We start from the raw sequence: 25,160 nt of genomic DNA on the forward strand, positions 1-25,160 counted from the left end.
AGCATTGCAATGCCATTGGCAAGCATTGATCTGCCTCGCATGATTATTGAACATGACTCATAACCTGCATAAAATACCTGCATGTAAAATGCTCACAGTTGCTACACTAACTGGCAAAACATGGCATTCTACATAACTCATTCCCCAACCTCTCACCTGCCTATTGTTGAAAGCCACAGGAAGATACCAATTCCTCAGTGATAGTGACTACTATACTTGTATTACCATACACAATGCTAGCAACCACTGTGCCCCTCCAAAGCCCAATGCCACAGGAAATACACAACGTTCCCCAGTGGCACATCCTACCCCCTCCATAGGCCAGCACCCCTGATAAAACAATAAAATTGAGACTGCTTCATTCCATCACTTTTTCTCTTATTAAAATGTCGATGCCTTTTTCTCTGAGAGACTGATGTTGAGGGTTTATTGTTTGTGATGGAGACAGATATGACCTCTGGCACACGCATGTTCGCTAATGCTAACCGGAACAGAGAGCAGGCTGAACACATGCCGGTCCGATAGCACAGCGCTAGCTTTGACATCTGTGCAGAGCCTGCTGGCGTAGGTTTGAATCCCCATCCTTCTGAGGTCGATAAATGAGCACCACACACCGTGGGTAATAATAAGCAGCGATCAGATACCTGAGGGTTCGTAGTGCTATATAAATGATAACTTATTGGCTGCATCTCTTCTCAAAGCAATAGCGAATTAGACTGCAGGCAGAAGACATATCTTTCTTTTCTTTCCCTGATTCTGGTGGTGCCGCAGGACTATCTCCACCGGCCTTGCAGCAATTTCCTCCTGCAACACCTGTTGCTGCTCCATATCCTGCAATCCAGCAGTTAGCTGGCTATGTTTATACTCATTTGGATGGACTGTGCTAGAACATCCACGTCTAGGTGCAGTGGATTGTTCCCCAAGTGGCCTTGGTGGAAGGTGTGTTCCTACAAGGCTGACAAGAGATAGAATGGTACGCCTCAGTGATTATCATTAAGTGTTAGTGCCATCCTGACAAGGGAGAGGCGCAGAGGAGTTGACACTTTTGACAGCTATTATGTTTTTCGCCTTGTCCTCCAGCAAAAGGCATTTCATGACATCCTCTGACTCTACAAGGTCCAGCACCTCATCAATCACTGGCACGGGGGACTGTGCTCTAGCAGCAAAAGGTGTCTATCAAGAGGATTGTGCCAGAGCAACTGTCCTGGTGCCACATCTTCCATGCCACAACGTGCTGTACTTTTGCTTCTTCCATGAAGCACTAGCACTTTCAGTAGTGGTGGCAGAAGCAGCATGATTGCTTTGATGGCAGCTGCAGGAGTGGTGATGGTGGTTGTGGTGGTAGGTGATCAGGACACTGGAGGCTGGCTAGCCCAAGCACTGCGATGTTGCAGGTCCTTTGGCTGGAGGATTCCTCACCCTGTGTGTCAGTCTTTGGCCTCCTGTTGGACAATCATGCAAAACAGTTACCCAATAGACAGGCATAATGTAAAGTGTGTCTGGTAGTAATGCTATTTTGGGTCCACAGGTACGTCTTATGCCTAGGCTCTAAGGACCTAATAGGTGAGTCAGACTACAAGGTGATGCAGTGTGGGCCCCAAGACAATGCAAAGGGGATTCCACAAGGTGACTGATTATGAGCTTGAATAGTATGGTAATCTGAATAGCACATGGTGAGCTATGCTGACACCCTTGACTGATGTATGACTCATTTATTTACTACATGGTTGCTGCTTTACAGCCTCATCGATACAGGCATTGGCTCTAGATGGGTATGCTCATTTGTCACCCCTCTTAAGAAAGTTCTTGGTGTGCATAATGCATTTCCTGTCTGCTATTGTCATTGAGGCTGTGTCAGTAGGAGATCATACTACCCTGCATTTGTTTAGTTCAGTCAACATTACAACTGCTTCTGCTGGAGGAAAATCCAGTGTGAAGATGTACAGGAGAATTTGTAGTATCATTATGGGAGCACAAATATGTTCAATATCCCTTTTCCATCACCCATAGATTCTCTAAACATATCTGCTAGTAGACATCTCTCCAATTGTTTTGCTTGGAGCCACTGGCACATTGCATGGCACCGCACATCAGTAAGAGTACACTTCCACATGAACTGATTTTGCATTGTCCTACAGGTATTTTATGAGGGGTGTTGGCTAGGGTGACACGAGCCTTTGCCATTGGCTCATTGTGTTTTGGTGTCACCTTATTGACCTTTAGGTACAGTCATTTATGTTATACTTCACACCTGTGTACATTAATTCTATGGTGTTCCTAGTTGTGTCTTACTTCACCCATCTCTGAAAGGCTCAACTCTCCAATGTGACATACAGTATCATGTGGCATGAGTCGTGTTAAGTATGATAGGCTAGTACGTTGATCTTGCATTTACCCATTATGTTGCCCAGGGGCACACACTGTCCTATTTTAATCTGTGCAGGCCCCTCTCGCTGTATGAAGTACAACTAGGCATTTGACGGTTAGTTGTTGTGAGGTTGATACATACCTTGTGCTAGTCAGGACTGCTTAATGACTCCCCACATGGAATTTTTCAACATGGTCATTTGTCAACCTGGTCTTTGTATTGCTGTGTGTCAAGTGTTTGGAGAAACAATAGGATGCCCCTTGGTATCTGGAGGGGTATACCAAACCCATATATTCTATGACCATCTCAGAAGGGCTACTAATGATGTTGGCATGTGTCCTCAGTTCAGCCAGTGCAGGTATAATGACAGGTGAACAGGGACAACATCCTTATGTAGAGAGCAACATTGACCTGTATATCTATGTTGATTGTGCAATAAGAGACGTGTGGTGATCCTGTGCTGATCTCCACCCTCTCAGTGCCAGAGGTAGATAACATCAAGGGTTCTGACCAACTTATTCTCCCATGTCCTCAGCACCAGCAGCTCCACTGTGCCCCCTCCAGTTTTCATAATCTGGTTGTTGGCACACAAATGTCTTCACATTCCCCACCGCTTGTTCAACTGCTTAGGTGCCTCAACACCCATGCAGGACTGGACAGCCACCACAGACACCTTTTTTGGCAATGTGTTGCCAGATGTGCTTTTTTTGGCTTCAGAGGTTTTGCCCCGTTGATGCCCAGACAGGATCGGTGTCTTCTTGAAAATTGCACCGTTGACCCCCACCAGATTCCACAGAGAAACTCTTGATACTCATGGCATCTGAATGGCAGTTTGACAGGCTGAATTGCAATGGATTCCTTTTTCAAAATGCCCACCACAGTGGTTTTTATCATGTGATGGCAGAAACACAATTTGTGTGGCAGTCCCTACAGTGTTTTTTTATTTTTTAATGAAAGTCTGCAAGCTGTAACAATCTTTTGAGGTTTTCCTCCAACATGTTAGTAAAGTCGGAATCCACTCAGCAGCCAGTGAATAACACCTGGTAACCTTCCAGCCAACACCTCTTTGCTTTACTTTGTCAACCAGTGTGGGACGGGTGTGCCCAGACATGGTCTTGTGCCTGCTGGGCCTAGAGACCCAAGCTACTCCTCTCTGATGACGCCCAATGCTGCCGAAATTTGTTTGGGGATGTTTGTGGTCTCGTGCAGAAGGGTTGTGACCTAGCAGTACGGGCTGGACTGGCCTATGGAGGTGGGACCAAGCCAGATTTGCATATGGTTTTCCCCCCTTTCTGTAATAGCTTTTGATGCTAGGAACGATTTTCTGGAGGGTTGCAGAGAGCAACTGCCAGAGGTTTAAGATTCATTCCAATCCTTCCAGGCATTACTTCTTTGATTTGCTTTGAAGTATTGCTATCAAGCAGATTGGAATTGTGGCACATGTAATTCCCACTGGGCTGGTTTCCTCATAGACAATTTGCATGCCTGTGAAATACTCAATCAGCTGGGTCCAGTTTGCCACTTCCAGTGTTGCTACTATCATCATTATTGTCTTGCAAGCATTTTTCAAGCAATTCCTTTTAGTCTAAGCGGTTTTTCAGAAAAAATATAAACAGAGGTCTCCATTTCTGTGAAGGTCTATAAAAAACTGTCAGTTTACGGTAAGCAAGGCATTAGTACTCATGGTAAACCTGCTAAAGTATAAAGTGAGTTATTGTAATACTTGTTCCAAACTAAGAGTTACAGTATAAAACATATAACTTAAAACTGTTCTAAAAGTCTTTTCTTGGGGAAGTACTAAGTTATATTTGAATTCAGGGTTCGTTGGTAAATTAGCATGAAGATATTGCCTATTTGAAATCAGAGGTTTCTGTGAATTAATGCTCTCAGGTGATCCCCTGCCAACCCTTGGTAGCCCTTACAACAGAATATATGTGTGAATTAGCGAAATAGAAATACTTCAGAAGTGACAATGGTCCTTGCAGCACATAGAACATAGTGAGTGAATGGCAATTACACCTTTACAACCGTTTCCAAACGTTTTTCCCTGCTCTCCTCTAATTATATCTCCTGGATGTAGCCATCACCTGCAAGCCACACATTGTCCTGCCCTGTTTCTGCCTACACTGCTGCCAACTGCTGCCCCACTCAAAATGTGTCCCTCTTCCCTGCCCTTGTATTCGGGGAATATCTCTCTGCTCTCCACTTTGGTGCACCAAACTCCTCAACCCTCCTCATGCAACATGCTGGCGTCTATCTTGCCATGCTTATACTTTGCCCGTCATCCAATTCTCTTACCATTTGCACTAAGCCATATGACGGGTCAGTAATGTGAGGAGGACAAATGCTTGAGAGTTTCTCAAAATATTCCATAATTATTAAATAAAATATACGAAAACAAAGCCTTGCTAGCCCTACTCTGAGGAATTCCATGCCGAGTCTAAAACCTGAGGGAGCGTTCACCAACATGGACTAACTGGCCCTCACACTAAACAACAAATATACAAAGAAAATATATAGCAACACAATATGATAAACAATAGTAACATAATGTCTGGATGGCCTTCACCTCTACTGGTTAAAATCCCTTCCCAGAGTTCAAAGTAACAAAACATTTTCATCAAAGGAAAATAAAGGTCTTGAGCCAGCTCTTGATAGTTCCAAGTCAAAGAAAAAGTGTATCAAACACAAATCTACTGGTAGCAAATTTTTGTTCCTGGGTGAAAAGCTCCCTTTCCAACTTCCAGAAAAGAAACAGCACCAATTGCAATCCTGGTTCTGATAAATTCTCTCTGCTTCGAGATAACTTGCCACAGTTCAAAAGAAGGTGTAATATTCCCCAATGTCAATAGTACATAAATCTTTAGGACTTTTTCAGTTCAACTTTAGTTACAATTATACATTGGTGGATTTGTCAGGATGCTTTCTTCGTGCTGCTGCTTCCATGTCAACAACCACACTTCTACCATTGGTACTATGAGAACAGCCACCTTTGTCCCACAGTACATCACTGCTTCAGACCCCTTCAAAGTGACATTTGTTGACAAATTAGTATACCACCACAGTTTCAGTACTAGTACCACAGTTTAAGCACTACTACCACAACTCAGTACTTTGAATTGTGAGCCTATGGCCCTCCAGTAATGTGCATGCAATGAATGGAATCGCAGAGCAATTCTGAGTCCAAATAATCGAACCAACTCAGGAAGATGGCAACAGTACTGTTTAATTAACTATTATCTAAAAATGGGGGGTTACAACGGACATCAACGTACGCTCGCTCAGGCTCTCAAAGATCTTCTCATAAAAACATCCTTATATCCAAAAAATACATCAGAAGTGATGTCATACTATGTGGCAAATAATAGATAACTTATCAAGGGTTGGGATTGGCTAAGTAAAACATCTAAATATACTTTCTATAGGGACTAGAATTGTGATTGGCTGCCCACTGTCAGGCGGAAAACGTATGCCTACCTTAAAACATGTCATCTTCAACACTATTAAGTACACAGTTTAACATTGGTCTTCAAACTATAAGGCTCTTCATTATACATCCCTCTACAATTGGTTGGCATGCTTGTGCCATGTCTGGAACATTTGCTTCACTTAGCAACACGTAAGCTCAGACCCAGGTGCCAGGAGGTGGATTTGACTTTACCTCCCCACCACATCAGCCCAACATCTCTCATCACCCATGCCTTCTGCCATGAAGACTGTGTTTGAACTTGGCCTTGCAAAGTATCCTTGTCTGTGGGAATATATGGGAGTGCAGGCTCTCACTTTCATTGTTCTAGGGCTCCAAGATCAACTCTATTTCCATTGTGACAGGAGACCACAATTTGGTCCATTTTACAGCATTTAAATGTCTTAAATGAATATAACTTGCCACTCTTGGTATTCTTTCTTTGCACCTTAAGAAGGGATAATTCATCCTTTGCACATTCACTGCTTTCAAGAATAGATAACGGACCTTGGTAGCTTCAGTTTTGATACCTCACTGGGCGCTTTCATGATCTCATCTTATTCTTGGTGCTCTTGGTGCGACACAATTCTCGGCCTTTCCTCTCCATGGGTCCGGGCTTACTAAATTCATGACACTGATGTGCAGCTCCTATACAATGGTGTACTTAAGTCCTAAAAATGTTTCATACATGACATCATAATGCGTGGCAAACTAAGAACACCTCTGCAGAAGTTTGATTGGCTCAATGGGAACATCTAAGTATACTTTCTTTAAGGTACCAGGTTGTGATTGTGTCTCTAAATTCAGACGGACAACTTATGCCCACCCCTAGTGCAAATCATCTTCTATAGTTAATAGATACATGCTACACCATTGGCTATCAAACTATAATGCCCTTTGTTATACGGCCATCTACTATTGGTTGGCATGCATGTACCCTTCTGGAACATTTGGCTCACTACCAACATGTAATCTGATATCCCACGTGCCAGCGGGTGGACTTGATCGTGTCTCCCCACCCAATTAGCCCAACATCTCTCATCGCTCATGCCTTCTACAATTCAGATTGACTTTGAACTTGTACTTGCAAAGTATCACTGCTTCTGAGAATAAAATGGAGTATAGGCACACTCTTATTGTCGTTCAGGTTTGTATACACAACTCCTATTTCCATCCTGGATTCATGTGAAAGTAGACTGTATTTTGGACTGTTTTGCGGCATCTAATTGTCTTGAATTAATAAACTTGGCACTCATGCTGTTCTTTCTTGCACCTTAACAAGGGATAATTAAACTTCTCACGTTCACTGTTCTTCAAGGATAGGTAAAGGGTTCTTGACTTCTCCATCCTTTGACACAAGGCCAGGAAGCTATTCCAGGCCTTTCCTCAATCTTCAGCTGTTTTCCTACTGCGACAAAGCCCTCAGATCCTTCTTTCTTCATGGGTCAGAGCTTTCTAAATATGTGACACTGATGTCCAGAATTCTATATAATAGCAGCACCGCCTGCAGTCTATTCACTACCTATAGCTAGCCTTTATGATCACCTGGTCTTCTTGCGTCACTGCACCTGTACAGTTATAAAATGGCATGCATTTTCTGCAGTGCCCGTCACACATGCAATCTTCATTCTGCATATGAAAGTTTGCTTGATTCTTTACTTCGTCATTAGATTTTACAAAAAGTCTATGCATCTTCTTCTTTGACCATTCTTCTCATTGTGTCATGTTAGTTTCTTGTGGCGTCACCTGCCTCTCTTCCTCTCATCTTGATATTCCTTTGGGGATCTCCTCAAGAGGTCATCCTCTCTACGAGGGTACATCACATAGGGTTTTCTTAATGGATGCCTATTCTCGAAGACTCTCTGTGGAATAGGTACAATCACTGGCGTTGCGCATGTCGCAATTTCCGGTCTCCAACATATAGGCAAGATGGGGGTGGGACTTCCTGCAGAGGCATTCAGCTGCTCAACTATACTCCCCCCTCTGATTGATTCATCGTCCACTCTTTCACCAGTTTGCACATATTGGTGTCCTTTCTTGAAGAAGTGCTTCTTTGGGGTCCAGGGTTTCACTACTCCCTTCAGGGATCTTGCTGAATTTACATGTTCATCAACACTCCAGGTCATATAGCAGCACCGTCCATTCAGATTACAGTAGATCCATCATCGCACATACTTATTGGGATTCCTTGGATGCAGAAACTTTGTTCCCTCATGAGCTAAGATGCTGGCCTCTACATATTTTCTAATTTCATCATCCGTTAATTCCTTTGGTCCGAATCCCGACTCTACATCGATCATGTTCTTCATTCGTACTGCTTTCTTTGTTTTGCTGTCATCTTGCTTTGTGCGATAGTTATCCTGATCACACAGAATCCAAACATTATCATCACCAATACTGCTCCCAGGAAGTTGAAGATATTCGCCATCAATTGTAGAAACCATGAGAAGATAGACGCGGACCAACTGTCATCTGCAATATCTTCTGTCTCATTTTCCATCTCGTTGTATAGATTCATCAGCCAAGTTATGGACTCTGTCAATGTCCCATTCTTGTCATCATGAGAAGGTATGAGCGTGCAACATGATTCTCTGATTTTGGCGCAAACTCCTCCATCCATTGCTGTGATCATATCAAGGACATATCTGTTCTGGAGGGTCATCAATCTTATGGCCCTCATTTCTTCCCTGATAGTATTGAATCCCTTTATGGTGGTGTTGATCGTATGCAGGAATTCCCAGCGAGTGATCTATAACCACTTTGCATTTGTCAATGTCTGGATTCCTGACATAAAGATAGTTGTGAAGATCGAAGCAATCTTACTAAATAGCCTATACTCATAAGGAATAGCATCAAAGGCTTCTATAGATTTAGCAGAGAAATAATTCTCCCTCCCAATTCAAGTGATGTTCTCTTCAAATGGGCATCTGCTTTTGGAAACTCTCCAATGTTCAGGTCACTTTGAGGAATCACTAATGCTGGAACATGAATAAGCAGTATAGAACACATCCCTCCCCAGTCGTGGGGCAGCTTCATGTAGGCTCTGGACCCATAAGCCCAATAGTAGTCCATCAGAACTACTGTTCCATCCTTCATGCCTGGTACATCAAAAATTCAGCCACACTGGTGATTCTCTTCATCTTTTCTCATGCCATTATTTCTGAAACACAAGGACACACTTGCTAGCATCTTGTTTTCTTCCATCCTGATTCCTGCTTCCTGATTCCTGCTCTACTTATTCCAGGATGTTCATATCTGATCACTAGATTCTTCGTTTCTGGCTTCCCTCTTGTCTTCAAATTTTACACATAGTTATCGTCAGTTTGATATGTCTTTCCAGTTACCCATATCAGGGATGCTGTCCTGCCTTGGAACTGTCCTCTTGTCTGGAACAGTGTGAGATGTGTCAGGCAATGAGCTCTTTGCACTGGTACTTCTATGACTATGAATATCTTAGTGTTTCCCATGGCAACGGTATGAGTGCACAGACATAGTACCTCTCCTTAGATGTGCTCTCTCCCATCTTTTTCATGTGCTGATACCACATGTTATTATTACCCTAGTGCGCTGTACTATCTAGATATGTGTTTATCCCATTATTGTCTTCCTCTGTATTTCTCCTGTGTCTTTTAACCAAAATGTTTGCAGCCCATGGAAACAACTCTAAAGCAGCTCTATGCTAGGGAGAAAACATGCAAGACCTTGGCTCACTGGTAATGAGCAAATCTACAAGAGTTCCTGGAGTGGGGAGAATCAAAGGGCTTCTGCCTTTTTTGTATAAAAAGTATAAAAAAGGTGAATCATGAGAAACAGAAAGACACAAAGCATAACTGTGCATATGTATATCGCAAACCAACATAATATTCCCTACAATTTATGCCACTGTGGAACTTCTTGAGCTTGCTCTTTCTCTGAAATTGTGTGATCTTCAACATTTCTCATTTTTGCTGCAATTTACGGAAGGAAAAACACTTTACTCAGGTAACTGTAGTAGGTTTGGTAGCTGCAGTGGTTCCTACACTATGGCTATGAGCAGCCTTCTGATTACAGGGCTATTCTTAGGATCCTGTAAAAAAGTGTGGATGTCCACCTCTCTTCTAACAAGGGCCGGGTAAGCTCCAAGAATAAACACAAAAATATCAAGCATGATACGATGCACATTACTTTCGGGGAGAATCAAAAAATCAGCCAAACAAATATTCAGTAAGAAACAAATCGGGGTACTGTTCATGTTTCCAATTCTTAACCAAGTGTTGTCATTTCGGCATATCTCCCTCTTGAGCTCTTCGCTCCTGAAAGTGAGAGGCCCCCAGAAATGCATTTAATTCTCCCAATAAAGTCAATCAGGACACTTCCCCAGAGGGAATGAGACCAAGACCAAGTGCTGGTTATATCAAAAGGCTTTTTCTAAAATAGGGCAAGCAGAATCTACTCTGCTCACGCCGAGAGCGCTCTGCAGAAAAACATGTTACAATTACTTTTCTACAGCTTTATCGTCATCAAACAAAGGGAAGGCCTAAGGGGCACATGAGCAGTTGGGATTGGTCACTAGGGGTGAACACCTATAGGTGCCATAGGGTCAGGGTGCTGTGGTTGGCTCAGGAACATGTGGTGTTGTGATGATGCTTCTCGGGTCAATCGGTCAGCTGGACACATCGAATTTGTATGTGGGATCGGAAACTGTTGGGATGTTTCTTTATTAAATAACCATTTGACATTTTCCCTTGTGGCCACACATTCCCATTCATCCAATACCATAATCTGCTTTGTCCAGCGTGCTCTGAGACCAGTAAGCTTAGACACTAAGGAAAGACATTTCTCAAGTACAGGTTAATTTATCAATGGGCATAGGTTAAGATACAGCTAATAATTGCAGTGTTTGATCCATTGATAGGCAGGCTTAACTGTGTGTTGATACAATACAAGATACATTGCCTAAAGGGGTGAGACTTTTGAGGTCACTGTGTGGTCTGGAATGTCCATCTGATAAACAACAAAGAGGGCTCTAAATCCGAGGCTTGAATTACACATGAAAAGAAGACTAGGTCACAAAAAGGCACATACCACAATGGTCATAAATCGTAATGTGGGGGATAAAGACCGGTTGTTTAAACATCATTAAATCTCTGCTAATCTGCTTTGACACTATGAAGGGTGGAGGGGAATCAAAACACCTTTGCAGTGTATTCTGCATAGCACGGGAAAACAGGGCCTTCAGGAGTTGGTTTTACATAAAGACTTTTTACACGTGGCTTATTACATTCTGATTATATTCATATAAAGCATATCATCTTTTCTACCTGACTGAGTGTTCTCATGGTTACATATCTCACGATGATAAGTCGCATATGCTCAGGTCATTGTCCATACTAAATTGAACAGTTCAGTATCAAATTCTAAACATGTAGGTCATAACGTATATTGTCATGGTAAAATTATACTAGTCATGGCAACTGGTTGCTATATTGTTTTCACACGATATCATGCATATATTTACATTGAATTTAAACAAGGTAGCATTGTGCTGGCATGTAGTGTTATGTTCTGTTATGCATTTTGCTATTGCAATCCATGTCTATTAAACTACATTCTACACATTAATACAAACCACATTTAAAACTGGAATCTATCGTTAATAATTCTGGTTACACATAAAATATAGGATACACCCATGTGCTCGCTATTTTAATGTGGTTCTTTCAGTATTCTGCATGCAATGGAAATAGTTCATGACCTACATTGTCTGGTTTTGTGAAGAAAGACACTTTGATTTAAAGGTGTGAACCAATAGAACATACTTAAAGAACATGTTTAACTATTTGACCATATTCAAAAGATCTGGAACTGGTATTCTTAATGGCTTGGGTCTGTTAAATGGGGGCAGGTTTGTGTAGATGAACGACTTCTGTTGTCAGTCCTGTGCTGGGCCATGGCAGGGCAGTGAGGGAAGACAGAAGATACTGTGTAAAGTTTTTTGCATTCTCGCGGCTAGTCTCCCATGAGAACTGGACTATAGAGATGGAACAGGGGAGGAGGGGGGAGGGAGTAGCTTGTTCGCTGTGCACGCCTGGCAGGGAGAGCTGCAGGCCTGCGTTCATATTTCACGGCTGGCCTATCATAATGAAATAATTAAATGGAGTTGGTTGCCCACAAAATGGAGTCTTGTTCAACTCTAGTTTATGCTGTCTTCAAGGGGGTCACAGTTCCTAGGGGTATTCCCGCACGGGTGCTCCGGGGCCAGGGCCATGAACCCAAAGCAGCCGTAACTGGGCCTACCGAGGAAGTGTAAGAATGGAGGAGGGGTTCCAGGGTCTCCTCCTCCCACACACTCCTCTACCTCTAACTCCCTCAGGGTCAGTCATTTTTCAAAGAAATGAGCTGGGGGTAGATCTCTGTCTTCGGCTGGGTCCTCCCTCTGGAACAGCCTCCCTGCCACTGTAAAACTTGAGGAGAACCATCTCTGGTTCCGGAAGCACCTCAAGACCTTCCTCTTTGCTTCTGCGTTCGGTCCCCCTCTGCCCTGCTGATATGTTTTCTCTTGGCACCGTGCACCTGGCCACCCTCTGTCCTTTGGGCCCAGGTACCTGCTCACCCTGCCACCCTCCGCACCCGTTTCACTTGGGTCTGTATCTGTACCCATACAGCCTGCCCCCCTTTTTTCTTCCCGCTCTTATCAGACCTACATTGTCTGCTTCCTTAAACCCAGCACTTGCAAATTTCTTGCTGCACTATCACTGTTTGTTGCGTTTATTATTTTTTATTTATTATTAGTTATCTGTTTCCCCTTTGCTGCGCACTCTCCACTTCTCCCCCTTCCGTGCACTTATCCCCTCCCCCTCTCCCTCTCCCATGCACTTGCACATTCCTAATATTACTGGGCCTAGTAAGATTGTTGTTTTGTTCTCCCCTGTTCCCGTCCCTTGCCTTGTCATGCTCTGAAACACTTGTGTATGAGCGCAACAGAAATAAAATATCAATATCAATATTCATGAAGTATCAGCATTTCTCTAAAGTTCATTCTCAGGATGTCATCATACATTTGCGATCAATATGGAACTTATTTCCCATTTGCGAGACTTTGGTACTTTTCTATTTTTCCCAACAAACTACACTTACCACAATGCACTTGGCTATGACCATCTATTCCTGGCCATTCCTATTCGTCATCTTCGGAACTACAATCCCAGAAGCCCTAGGGATCAGCGCTGCTTTCACCAGCTCAGGAACAGAGAGGGAGGAGGCAGATTGAATTCAGGTGTGCTGATCCAGGTGCGGCCAATTAGCCTGCCTCTGTGCTGGGCAGGGCGGTATAAAAGCTGCTGCCTGCAGGGGCTCAGTCTCTTGCATTAAGAGTCCTTCCAGCACCTTTTTGCTTCGAGCTAGAGATCTTTGTATGCGGTTCCTCCTTACTCCTGCTTTGGATCCAGTACTCTGCTGGGCTCTCTATTTTGCAGCCGATCACGCTCTGCTGCTTTCCAGCCTCCGCCTTTGCCCTTCTGAGCTTCTGCCTTGCAGCCGATCACGCTCCACTGCTACCTTCCGCCTGTGTCTTCCAGGCTCCTGCCTTGCAGCCGATCATGCTCCGCTGCCTTCTACCTACAGCCTTCGTCCGCTGGGCTTCCAACCTAGCAGCCCTCTACAGTCTTCTGCAGCCTGCTACAGTCATCGGCCCTGCTCCTCTGGACTTACTCCTGGCTGCCCGGTCCTTCTGGCTCCTTGCCGTGCAGCCTGCTTCTCTCCGCTGCCTGCTTCTCTCCGCTACCAACAGCCCTTGTCCTCTGGGCTTCCTACCTTGCAGCCGATCATGCTCCGCTGCTTGCTACCTACAGCCTTTGTCCGCTGGGTTCTCAGCCTAGCAGCCCTCTACAGTCCTCTGCAGCCTTCTACAGTCAGCGGCCCTGTTCCTCTGGGCTCATTCCTTGCTGCCCGGCCCTTCTGGGCTCCTAGCCATGCAGCCTACTTCACTCCGCTGCCCTAAGCCCTTTCCGTCTGGGCTCCCTTCCTTACAGCCCTGCTCCTTTGGCCTTGCTCATTGCTTCCCTGCTCCTCTGAGCTCTCAACCTTGTACCCTACCGTCCTCTGCTATCCACAACAGTTTACCTACATTATTTACTTTCAGTTATTGCAGTCCCCCTGTTCCCTGACTGCTGCTCCCTTGCTTTCTTCCTTGTTTTCAACCATCTGTTATTTATCCCTATCCAATCCTGTTATACAGCTTTCCCTTCATTTCCTTCTGCTAGTTTGCTCATCAACTTCCTTTTTCCTGGATGTGTCTGTTAGTGTCTTCTCTGGTACTGTTTGTAGACCTCTTTGTACAGAGCTTGTCTGTTGGTTTCTGTCAGGCAACCTCTGCCCCTTCCCTTGTCTTGTTTCCGCGTTACAGACACCCATAGCTGTTGTTCCAAGCCATGAGCAAACAGCGTGGGCCTCTGTTATAGCAAACTGTGCTGAAGGCTAGAGTTTTTCCTAAGGTCCATGGAATACTCTTGTCCTATATCTGCATACACCCCAAGAGGGAATCCAATCTGTTGTACCTTATTCCCTTGCTACACTTGCCTACTCTTTGTTCTCTTTTACTTTCAGCTGTGTGTGTACTTATCTGTCCATCTTACTCAGGCACAACTATCCAAACCCTTCCTGGGTGTCCTGTGCCACTCTTAACAGAGTGCCATCCCTTGACACAGGATTCCTGTGGCTTAAGCAAAAGAGTTGCATGCCTGCTGTAATATATATAAGGAGTGTCCATGCCACAGTCCAAACACAAATGTGCATATATTAGTCAATTTATAGTTTTTTCTTCCTTCTTCTTTGTCATCGATAGAGTCTGCACACGCTGAGATTCTTCTTCTTGTCTTGCTTCTGGGTCAATGGCTGGGGGTGCAGCAGCCTCGCCGGTGTAGAGTTTGATGTTGTTCAGGTGGATCCAAGCTCGTCTGCCTTGAACTTTCACTGCTGAGGGAGCAATGTTCTCTACAACTTACGGGCCATCAAACCTTGGCTCGTGCAACTTCTAGAGACGTTTTTCATCACCACTGTATCACCAGCAAAAATCCTGGGAGCTGACAAATGTTCTGAAGATCCGGTTACTGAATGGTTTTCATCTCTGTTCTTAGACCAACCCTCCCGGCACTTGAGTTGATCTTAAATGATAGAGATACTAGCAGTCATACATGTCAAATAATCAGGCAATTAATTTCCTAATATTTTTGCTGTACTCTCGGCATCACTTCTACTCCTCGATGGAGGAGACAAAGGCACCCTCATATGTCTCCCTGTCACTAGTTTGTGGGGTGTGAGGTGATGGTCCAAACCAGGCTGATTCCTTAGGACATATAAAGCTAAGGGCAGGCAATGTAGCCATCCTTTTTTTAGTGTCAGCTTAAGCTTGGCAATCCTTTATTTAAAGAGGCCATTGAGTCTCTCACATACACTGTTCACTTGGGGTTGATAAGCAGAAGAAAACGTCTGCTTAATACTTAACAATAATCCTATATGTTTGTATACTTCATTAACAAAATATGGACCATTATCAGATCTCAGCACTTCACACACTCCCCATCTTGGAAAGACTTCACATACTAAAAACTTTCCTGTGCAAGTGGCATAAGGGTGTGTACATGGACCTGCTTCGATCCACCTAGAGAAAGGACACACCACCGCTATCAGATTCCTGTATCGAATACATACTTGAGGCATATCAACATAGTTGATATGCAAATGCTGAAAAGGACCATTTGGCTGAGGAATTACTCCTCTAATCACTCAAAGTATATGCCCAGTGGTACATCTTTGACATACGATGCAGTTTACTACATAAAATGCAACCTGTACTAACAGGTTTGGAACAAACCAGTCTTCTGCAATTGTTGCAGCATGACTTTGCCTAGTTATATGCGCAGGGTAGTGCATCGGTGCAAGCGCTACCCTTAACAAGGATACTGGCATCACCAGATTTCCAGTGCTATCCTGTCACCATAATGTCTCAGTGGGGCATAACGAACACCCCCTTCGCTTCCACAATCCATTCTCTTCTTGTGGTGCACTTCCTTCAATCTCCATTAATTGCATTCACAGTAAATGATTAAATCCTTCTTTCACTATCATAATCATGACTACTTTTTCCTTACAATCTGGAGTATCAAAGCTTAAAATATTTGGTGAATATGTAACCCTTTTGGCTTCTGCGTCTGCGGCTTTGTTCCTGCAAGAAATAAAGTCAGTTTGCTTAGTATGTGCTGCTCATTTAATTATCACTATGGCTACTGGGAGTTGTAGTGCACTAATAAGCCTGACCAATAAAGATGCGTGCTGCACTGTAGTGCCATCCACTCGGAGGTAGCCCCTCCTTTTCCAATATGCTAACCCTGTATGCACGGTTGATGTCACATAAGTGGAGTCACTGTACACCTTCACTTCCTGTCCTGCATGATTTTCGAGAGTGACAATAAGCGCTACCAATTCTGCCTCTTGCGCTGAAAATTGACACAATAGTTGTATCCTTGCTACAACTTAAAACTCGCCATTTGCTCTGTGCCTCACTACAGCTGCGCCAGAATGCCTTTCCCCACTCGTTTGATCAATTTTCGAAGAACCATCAATAAAAAGAATTTCCCCTCCTGATAAAACATTTTCCTTTACGCGCAGTATATCATCATAAAACTCTATAAAATGTGAACAGTCATGCAAATGTTTACCATCTGCCACTGGCTCAGATACAAGGTGACAGGGTTCACTGTTTTACATCTGACAATTTTAATCGCTGGGTTTGAGATTATCACTTCATAAGCAGAAGCTCTCTGAGATGTCAATGTTCCTTTGGGTTTCTCTAATATGGCAAAGAAAACATGTTCCACAAAAAGCATCATAGAGCTTCCCATTACAGTGCTTCTAGATTTCTCAATAGCAAATGTGGTGACTGCCAATGACTGTTTGCAAGGGAAGTGTCCCTTCATAACTGGGTCTAGAATCCCACTGTAACATGCTAGAGATGTATTCTCCAATGTGGTTCTCTGTGTAAGCAATGCAGTAATGACTGTCCCATTTGTGTGCAAAAATAAGAAAAACTCCTCCCTATAATTGGGAATTCCTAAAAAAACAGGAGCTGTACAAATTGCTTTCTTTAGCTCTCCAAGCCCCCCCTCCATTTCCTAAGCACATTCTATTTTCTCCTTGTTTGCCTGTACTTTCTTTAAAGCCTTCAAAAGGGGTCTTCTGTATGAACTGTAGTGAAACACCCAGGCTCTTACATAATTACATAGCCTCAAAAGCTGCTCCATCTGCTTCACTGTGTGCATTTTGCAGTTTCCATGATTGTCTCAGCTTTTTCAAGTGTCACTGTCTTTCCCTCTTGTGAAATTAGCTGACCTATGTATAATGCCTCTTCTTGACACTACTGTAGCTTCTCTTTGTCTACCTTGTATCTCTTGTCTGCTAGGATAGTCTTCAAGTGAATTAAGTCCAGCCTGCACTGATCTTCTGTGGTTGTACAAATTAAAATGTCATCTACGTACTGTATCACAGCACTCTTTAAATCAATATTGCCTAGGTCCATCTGTAGGACTCTATTAATGATTGATGGAGATTCACAATACCCTAGTGTGTTTCAGATGAGTCTGGCGAAATGTAAATGCATTCAAGTCTTGTGAACCTTTGTGCAACGTCATTTGGAAAAAACAATTTTTCAAATCGATCACAGTGAAATATCAAGCTTCTACTGGGATACTGCATTGTATCGTCACTGTGTTAGGAACTAAAGGTAACTCTGCATCTACAATCTGGTTAATCAGTCTCATATCTTGTATAAATCTCCACAACCCTCCCTTTGATTTCTTCACAGGGTACACCACGGTGTTGTACAATGCTTCTGACAGCACAAGGATGCCTTGTTCCATCAGTGCTGAATATAGTCTTGAAAATACCCTCATCCACCTCTCGAGATATTGGGTACTGTCTTACTCGAGGTAAAATTGCTCCTGGCTTCAGCTTTATTTTAACTTTCCCTACCCCCTTCAATTGGTCTCCATTATAAAGGCCTCTAGTCCATAAAGTGCTTGACACTTTCTCCAAGTCTTCAACACAAAATAATGGGTGCTGCCGCATTATCACCATGCGCTGTGGGATTTCCCTTTTATCTATTCTAATCCAACATGTGATGCTCATAAAGAATACGACTTCATCATCTGCTGATTCAACTCTAAATATGTCATTGTCAGTGAAGCCGGCCAATCTATTCCCTTCCTCAATAGCTATCAATGCCCTCCATGGTCTACCCTCATCATCAGTTCCTTCGAGCATCACTGTTTCCCCTCGTACTATGGCTACATTAAATTCAATTGGGGTGGTCTTTCCCCCCTTCTTCGTCTATAGGTATCTGTGGCCTACACAAGAATTCGTCAGGTATCCTCATGATCTTCCCCACTAAGCCAGGTAGCCATGATAACAGAATGCTCACCCCATAAAAAAAGCCTCTGGCTCTATTGGAACACCTCGCAGAGCCATGTGCACTGTAAATGCCAATGAAAAGTTGCTTACATTCATGTAGTGTATTCCAGGAGTGGAACATATTATCTCTTTGTCAGTAAAAGAAATCATCATTTTGAGTTTTGTAACCAAATCTCTTCCCAAAATATTAACTGGTGTCTGCCATGAATTCAATAATGGAACAGACTTGCCACACACTCCTATAGAGACTGATAAGTCATCATTAAAAAGAACTCGACTCGTAGCTACAGAAAACCCTCAAGCATTAATGGCATTTCCCATCATTGGATATTTTCCCTCTTATATACATGAGCAAGTAGCCCTGTGTCAAGTAGCCCATTTGCCTCCTATAGTCACATCAACCCTTGGTACCTCTTGGGGTCATGTGTCACTAATAGTACTGAATAAATCAAGTTGCTGTCAAAACTTGATAGTCGTGAAGATTATGAAAGCCTCTGTTCCCAAGTACCACACAGAGAGATACTGAATAACTCCCTGTGTGATCCTTGAGGCCACAAGTATTAGGTGCTGGAATACCAGGAACCAGGAACATCGGAAACCCCAAGCCACTGGAAGGCAAGCAGGTAATTAACACAAAACCCAAATGAGCAGTAACTACACAGGGAAAGACTATTAAACACCACTAGATGGCTTACCTAGATGTGAGCTGGAGGTAGCCTTAACCTTTTCATGGACTCGGGGTGAGCAAAGTGGCAAGCGTTCTGGTAGCACCCTCAGTGTGTGGGAAGCGGCGGCAGCAGTAGGGTGGAGCAGGTTTATCACTGCCTTTGCTGGAAATTATGTCACACACTGGCAATACCTGTGAAGGCACTGTAGATTCAACTGGAGTTAACGTAGTAACAGTACAGGACAAACCAAAAAACAGTCCGTATGAGATCCGAGGTCAAAGGTTTCCAGAGGAACAATAGTTAGCAACAAATCCAAAAGGAGTATCCAAAGAAGTGCAGGTATGGAAGTCTGTAGGTCGATTATCGGAAGAGCAGGGCTGCGGGCAAACAATCCAAGGAGGAAGCGAAGGGAAACCGTTAAACAATTCCGTTATCCAAAAGCCAAGATCGTAGTTCAAGAGTGCGCCAAACAGTGCTGGATAGATCAGCCGTGAAGCACTGAAAATGCGCGTCCGCAAAGCATTTATCCCGTTGCTATGTTGTCATGTGATCGGGTCTTCTGTGTCATGTGATTCGTGGTTCTATCACGTGATCGGGTCTTCCAAGTCACGTGATGCGGAAGCAATCGATGTTGTTTGTCAACAAGGCGCCGGATACGGCCTGTGACGAGTCGCCAAGGAAGTTGCCAGTGGAGAAATGGATGCAGGCGTTCTGGGAGATGGTGACTGGTGCCTATCCATGCGCGACGCCCACCGGCACCCGAACCGCTGCCGCCCTAATCGAGTATGAGTGGGTATGTGTGCAGAAGGGGCATCAGAAGAAGGGGCAGGGGAATCAGGACGCTTGACAGTCACCCTGTGAGCTGTCCTATTGTGGATACATGCATACCCCTGTACCCGTGAAAGGATTCCCCCCCACCACAGTGACACCCGCTATTCTAGGTGTCAATAATTTTCCCATGTTTGCATTCTGATGTATCTGCATAGTGGCATGCTGTGACTGCCCCTGTCATGGATTCATTTGTGCTTGCTGTAATTGCTGTGGTTGCTGTGCCTGTTGTATTTGTGGCGTCTGTGTCTGATACACTGTCTGATTTTGAGTGAACCCGTACCTAGCTCGTGAGCTATATGCTGAGGATAAGTTGTCCCCCCTCTTGAGAATTGACCATTCTGTACATATCCTTGGCTCCTGCATATGCGCGCATTGTGCCCTGTCATTCCACAAGTCCAACATGCGGGCGGAGCCCTTCTAACTAGTCCCCCTTGGTTAAACCCTTCTTGCACATTCTGATTCTCATTCTATCCTATGACTCTACCTCGTGTTCCCAACCCATTACCTCCTTGGTCCATCAGGTGCTGATTATTTGCATGCGATGTACCCACTGCTTGCTGTACTCCTAATCCTTCTCTGCTTGTCAATATCGCCTGCTCTATGGCATATTTTGACAATTTCTTCTGTACTAGTTTAGCTTCCTAAGTTTCCTAGCCTCTTCTCTTTTCTTGTTTTTCTCCTGCAACAGTTGACAGTGATGCACTACTGTCAACTGTATTTCTGCCCATGGCTTTGCTTCCATTCCCACTTGCTTCTTCATTTGCCTCTGTACTTGCTTGGGTAACGCTTGACATAGAATGTGATAAAATAATGCCACTGTTTTTTCCCATGGCTCCCTCGTGTCAAGAGTCCAGTGCTCTTGAATGTCCTGAATGTAAGCAAGAGGATCTTCATCTTCTTTCATTTTACGTGTCATGATTTCACCCATATCTGATGTGTCAGGATACTGTACCCTGAGAGCCCTCCAATCATAATTAAATGGTGCTCCATTGTGCACTGTGTTATGTGCTGTCACCCTCGAATAGCCTGCTCTCTTTTATATATCATCAGCTCTTTCCACAAGAATGGCTGCTAGGAGATTCTAAATGTCCCCTATGGCTAGCTTTTTTCCTCATGTCATTTTGTCCAGTTCATAAACTCATTTCCCCGTGCCATATGTCAAACTCGGAAGTTTGCATCTTAAATTGTCCTTGTCCATCTACGGCCTGGAATAGACTCTGGTCTTGTTCCTCCTTTTTCCAGTAAGGGAAACCCTAACCCACAATCGGCTTCCGTCATCTGCCTATCCATAGTAGGGACAATGGTTCCTCGCTGCCTCATCCCTGGCAACAATCTTATCCTACTCGCACATGGCAGTGATTCTCCCTTCTCACTATCCGATCGTCCTTTGGGATGCTCTAGATATGCGAAGGGATCTGGTGTTCTATCCTTTGGTTGCTCTAGATCAGACCATCTTACTTCCTTGTTCGCCTGCAGGCTTCCGTCGGGGGCACATGCACCTCCTCCCTCCTCCCCATGGAAGGATTCTCTTTCTTCATCTGACATATCTAATCCCCAATTAGTGTGGCTCTCGTCCCCTTCACCCTTATCCAAGGTCAGTCTGCTTAAGGATAAGGCTCTATGCTCGAGGCTGAACGGATTTTCCTCTTTGCTTTGTAATCTGAAGACCAGTGTGTGATCTCCCTTCCATGGGCTTCCGGATTTAAACCTTCCCTTAATTCTTGATAGGCTTTATTGATTCTGTCGCTGATATTTCCTATATCTATGTTCTCTTCTAAGGCTACTCTAGATTTTGTATTTCTGGACTTGGTTCCATCAGATCATTTTGAATGAGGTTTATATTGTGCTCCGCTGTCTTTTCTTCCGTTCTAATTCTTCATCTAATTCTCTTCACTTTCTTGCTTCCCATCTAACTCTCTCCTCTTCCTGTCTTATTTCCTCTCTCTGTGCCCTGCTCTCCTTTTGTCTCTTCTTTTTGTATCTGTATTCTTCTATCCTTCCATTTTTGTGCTTCCTCCTCTTCTCTTTTTTCTTTCTTGTTTATGCCATTCTTCTATTGCTCTCTATCTGTTGTCATGCTTCCTTTGCTCCTCTGCCCTTTCTTCTCTCTTGTGTTGCTCCTCCTGACACATCTGTTCTCGCCGCAGTCTGCTTTTTCTTTTATGCTCATCTTCTTTAATCTCCTTTCTCATTCCCTGTCTTTTTTTATCCTGGTTATCCTGATATTCTCCTTGCCTTACTTCCTTGATGCTCTTCCCATCTAGTTTGAGCAATATCTGTCTTTCCATCCATTTGTTCTGTTCAAGCGTTAACTCATCAGTTTTATTCTTCTCTCCTTTCCATCTCTTCATTTCTCACTCTATCTCTGTCGATATATTCAGTTGCTCACTTTTCCCCCATTTGACCTGTGAGATCTTAAAGATCTCCTCTTTTCTCTTACTCTCCTCTGGACTGTCCTCATTGCTATAAGCAGGTGGCTCGTATAGCGGATTACTATACCTCGTTGCTGCTTTCAGTTCCTTTAACAGATAAAATCCTACGTCTTCTGTACTATCACAGTTTACTTCTGATGGGGAAAGGGGAGCTGAGGGCTTAACACCATCTTCCTTGCTCTGATTAAGCATCTACTCTTCAGGTGCCGGTTCCTCCCTCTCTTCATGGTACATCTTCCAAAGCTCTAAAATAGCAAATTATTTTTCTAACTTCTTTCCCATGTACGCAGCATGCAAATATGTGGTCATGTGTTGCAATACTGCTTTCATCAGTGATCCCCTTTGTGGCCATGGCATAAACATCTTATCTGCTGTGCCTTTCACAAATTCCGCACTATACTGTTTGAGCTTAGGCTTGTGCTTTGGCAATGTCTTACATAAATGTATCAGAGGAGGATATGTCTCCCATTGTGACGAATCTCAGTTGACTGTCAATACTTACCAGTATTTACAAAATACCTTTTATAAAAACAACAAATATGAGTGTGCTTCAAAAATCGCTGCTCAAAACCTTTATCTCTCCAATTTTCTCTGGCACCAATCGCTTCTCTGGATAGATAGTATAACTTTTTTACCTCGTCTTAGTTCTCCTACAATAGTGTGTGTTGGTCCTCCACACCTTAATTAAACATAAATACATAAACAGACAGGCAAGTTGACTCTTTACACAAAAACCTTAGTGATCATTCCTACTCTCTGCCCCTAATAATACTGTGATTTACAGAGTTTAGATTGTCACCTTATGCGGACCTGTCCTGCACATTAGCCTAGATTACTCCCGTTGGAGTGTGAGACAATCTCTTTTAAAACTCCTTGGGTTAGGACTCTCAGGCCTTCTATCTCTAACTTCACATATAACAAATCTCCCGTTACCCCTTTTACTGATTCTCGTTACTTTTGTTACTGCTTGTTTTACTTATCACAACCCCATTCCTCAGTTTGCCATTCGCTCGTTCAGCTCCAAACTTCAGTATCGGCTTCCTCCTCTAATCGACCACTTTTGCATTCTGTCTGCAAAGCACCTGTTGAAAGCAGGTAGGGATTTCGTCAAAGAGGGACCCTGCCCATCCTCTCAATTCTACTTGCAAGTTTTCTATTCGGCTGCTCTCCATAGGAAGCCCTGTGATCTTCTGGCTGGATGGAGACGGATGATGTACAATCGCCTGAAGCTCTGGAGTCAACAGGTCAATGGGTCTTCCATGCAACCATCCGACTATGCTACCACATGAACCCACTGGGCCCTTTTAATCATTAACACGTAATACAAGGATGGGGATGCAGAATAACTCGTACACCAAATAATAAGACCGACTCAGGAAGTTGGCAAAATGTCTCCTCTGACAGTTTTATTTTCAATTGTCTAAAACAGGGAGTTACAACTGATATCAACGGAGGTTAAATCATGCTCTCAATAATTTTGCATAAAAACATACTTAAATACAAAAGATTTGTCATACATGACATCATACTACCTGGCAAACTAAGAAAACCTATGAGGAATTGTGATTGGCTCTCCGGAAGTGCCTGGAAGTGCTGTTTGGGCTGAGACGCTGTGCCTTGACTAGCCTCCCTCTCCTGTTTATTGAGGACTGGTATTGGAACCTTCGATTCCCTTAACTCACCATCGGCAAGAGGAAGCACAGCATTTTGAAAAGCGTCTGTAACGCTCGAAGAAGCAAGAACTGCCACTCATTACTTGGATCGCCCCCCCTCCACGCCCGCCCAGCAAACTTCCTACAATAAGGCACGGGTCTGTGCACCCGCGCGCGCACCCCGGAAGTGCCTGGAAGTGATGTTTGGGCTGAGACGCTGTGCCTCGACTAGCCTCCATCGCCCGTTTATTGAGGACTGGTATTGAAAACCCCGATTCCCATAACTCGCCGTCAGCAAGAGGAAGGATGGCATTTTGAAAAGCATCCGTAACGCTAGAAGAAGCAAGTAATTACTTCCTTCATATTTGTGAAAAGGACTCTAGCATAATTGACTTTGTCTTACTTCTTTCTCATTGCCCTGTGGCGCAGTATCTTGCTCTGTGGCCCAGGATCCGGCTAGTATTTTGCTTAGTGAAGACGCGTAGCGTTTTCTTTACGTGACACTGTGTTCTTCTGATCACGCACTCATACGTCCCTTTCTCTTTTTTCCAATAGGAGCTGCCACTCATTACTGGGACCCCCCCTCCATGCCCGCCCAGCAAACTTCCTACAACAAGGCACGGGTCTGCGCACCCGTGCATGCACCCCGGATGTGCCTGGAAGTGCTGTTTGGGCTGTTCGGGCGTGGAGGGTGGTGAGGTGGTCCCGAGCTCTTTGTCCATCTCTCTGTCCTTATCTCCTTGGCTCATCTCTTGAAATCAATTGCAGATGCAAAACGAAGATGTATGCGTACTATTGACAAGGTGAGCGAGTGGTTTGTATGTTAAGTGCAATAATTGTTAACGAGTGAAGATAGATAATAGCATACTAGATTATCATAATATGTGATATATGCCCTTGGGACACCAAGGCAGTTGAATAATATCCGCATCACACGTAACTGCAATTGATAGGTAAGCATGGCCAGTGGGCTAAGAAGCATGAAGGTGTGTGAGATGATATCAGAAACCACACCTCCCTCTGCAGAAACAAACAAACAAATCCTGCCAGAACAAAACACTGGCAATGCAAAGGAGGGCAGTCATGTAACAGTTAATGCACAAGTACACACACCCTGCACACATCCACATGGAATAGTGCCATTCCCCTTGAAGGAGTTATATGAGGGAGAACATTCGATACAACTCAGTTTTTTGAGCATGCGAGAAGAGCCACATAGCAAACCACATAGTAGTGGGGCAGGTGTCCTGTTGAAACAGGGCATATCTGATGAATCCATGCTTGCCCCAACTATAATGGCAG

This window comes from Ambystoma mexicanum, chromosome 7q (assembly GCF_040938575.1).
Source record: "Ambystoma mexicanum isolate Mex_15411 chromosome 7q, UKY_AmexF1_1, whole genome shotgun sequence".
In the NCBI taxonomy this organism is placed as follows: domain Eukaryota; kingdom Metazoa; phylum Chordata; class Amphibia; order Caudata; family Ambystomatidae; genus Ambystoma; species Ambystoma mexicanum.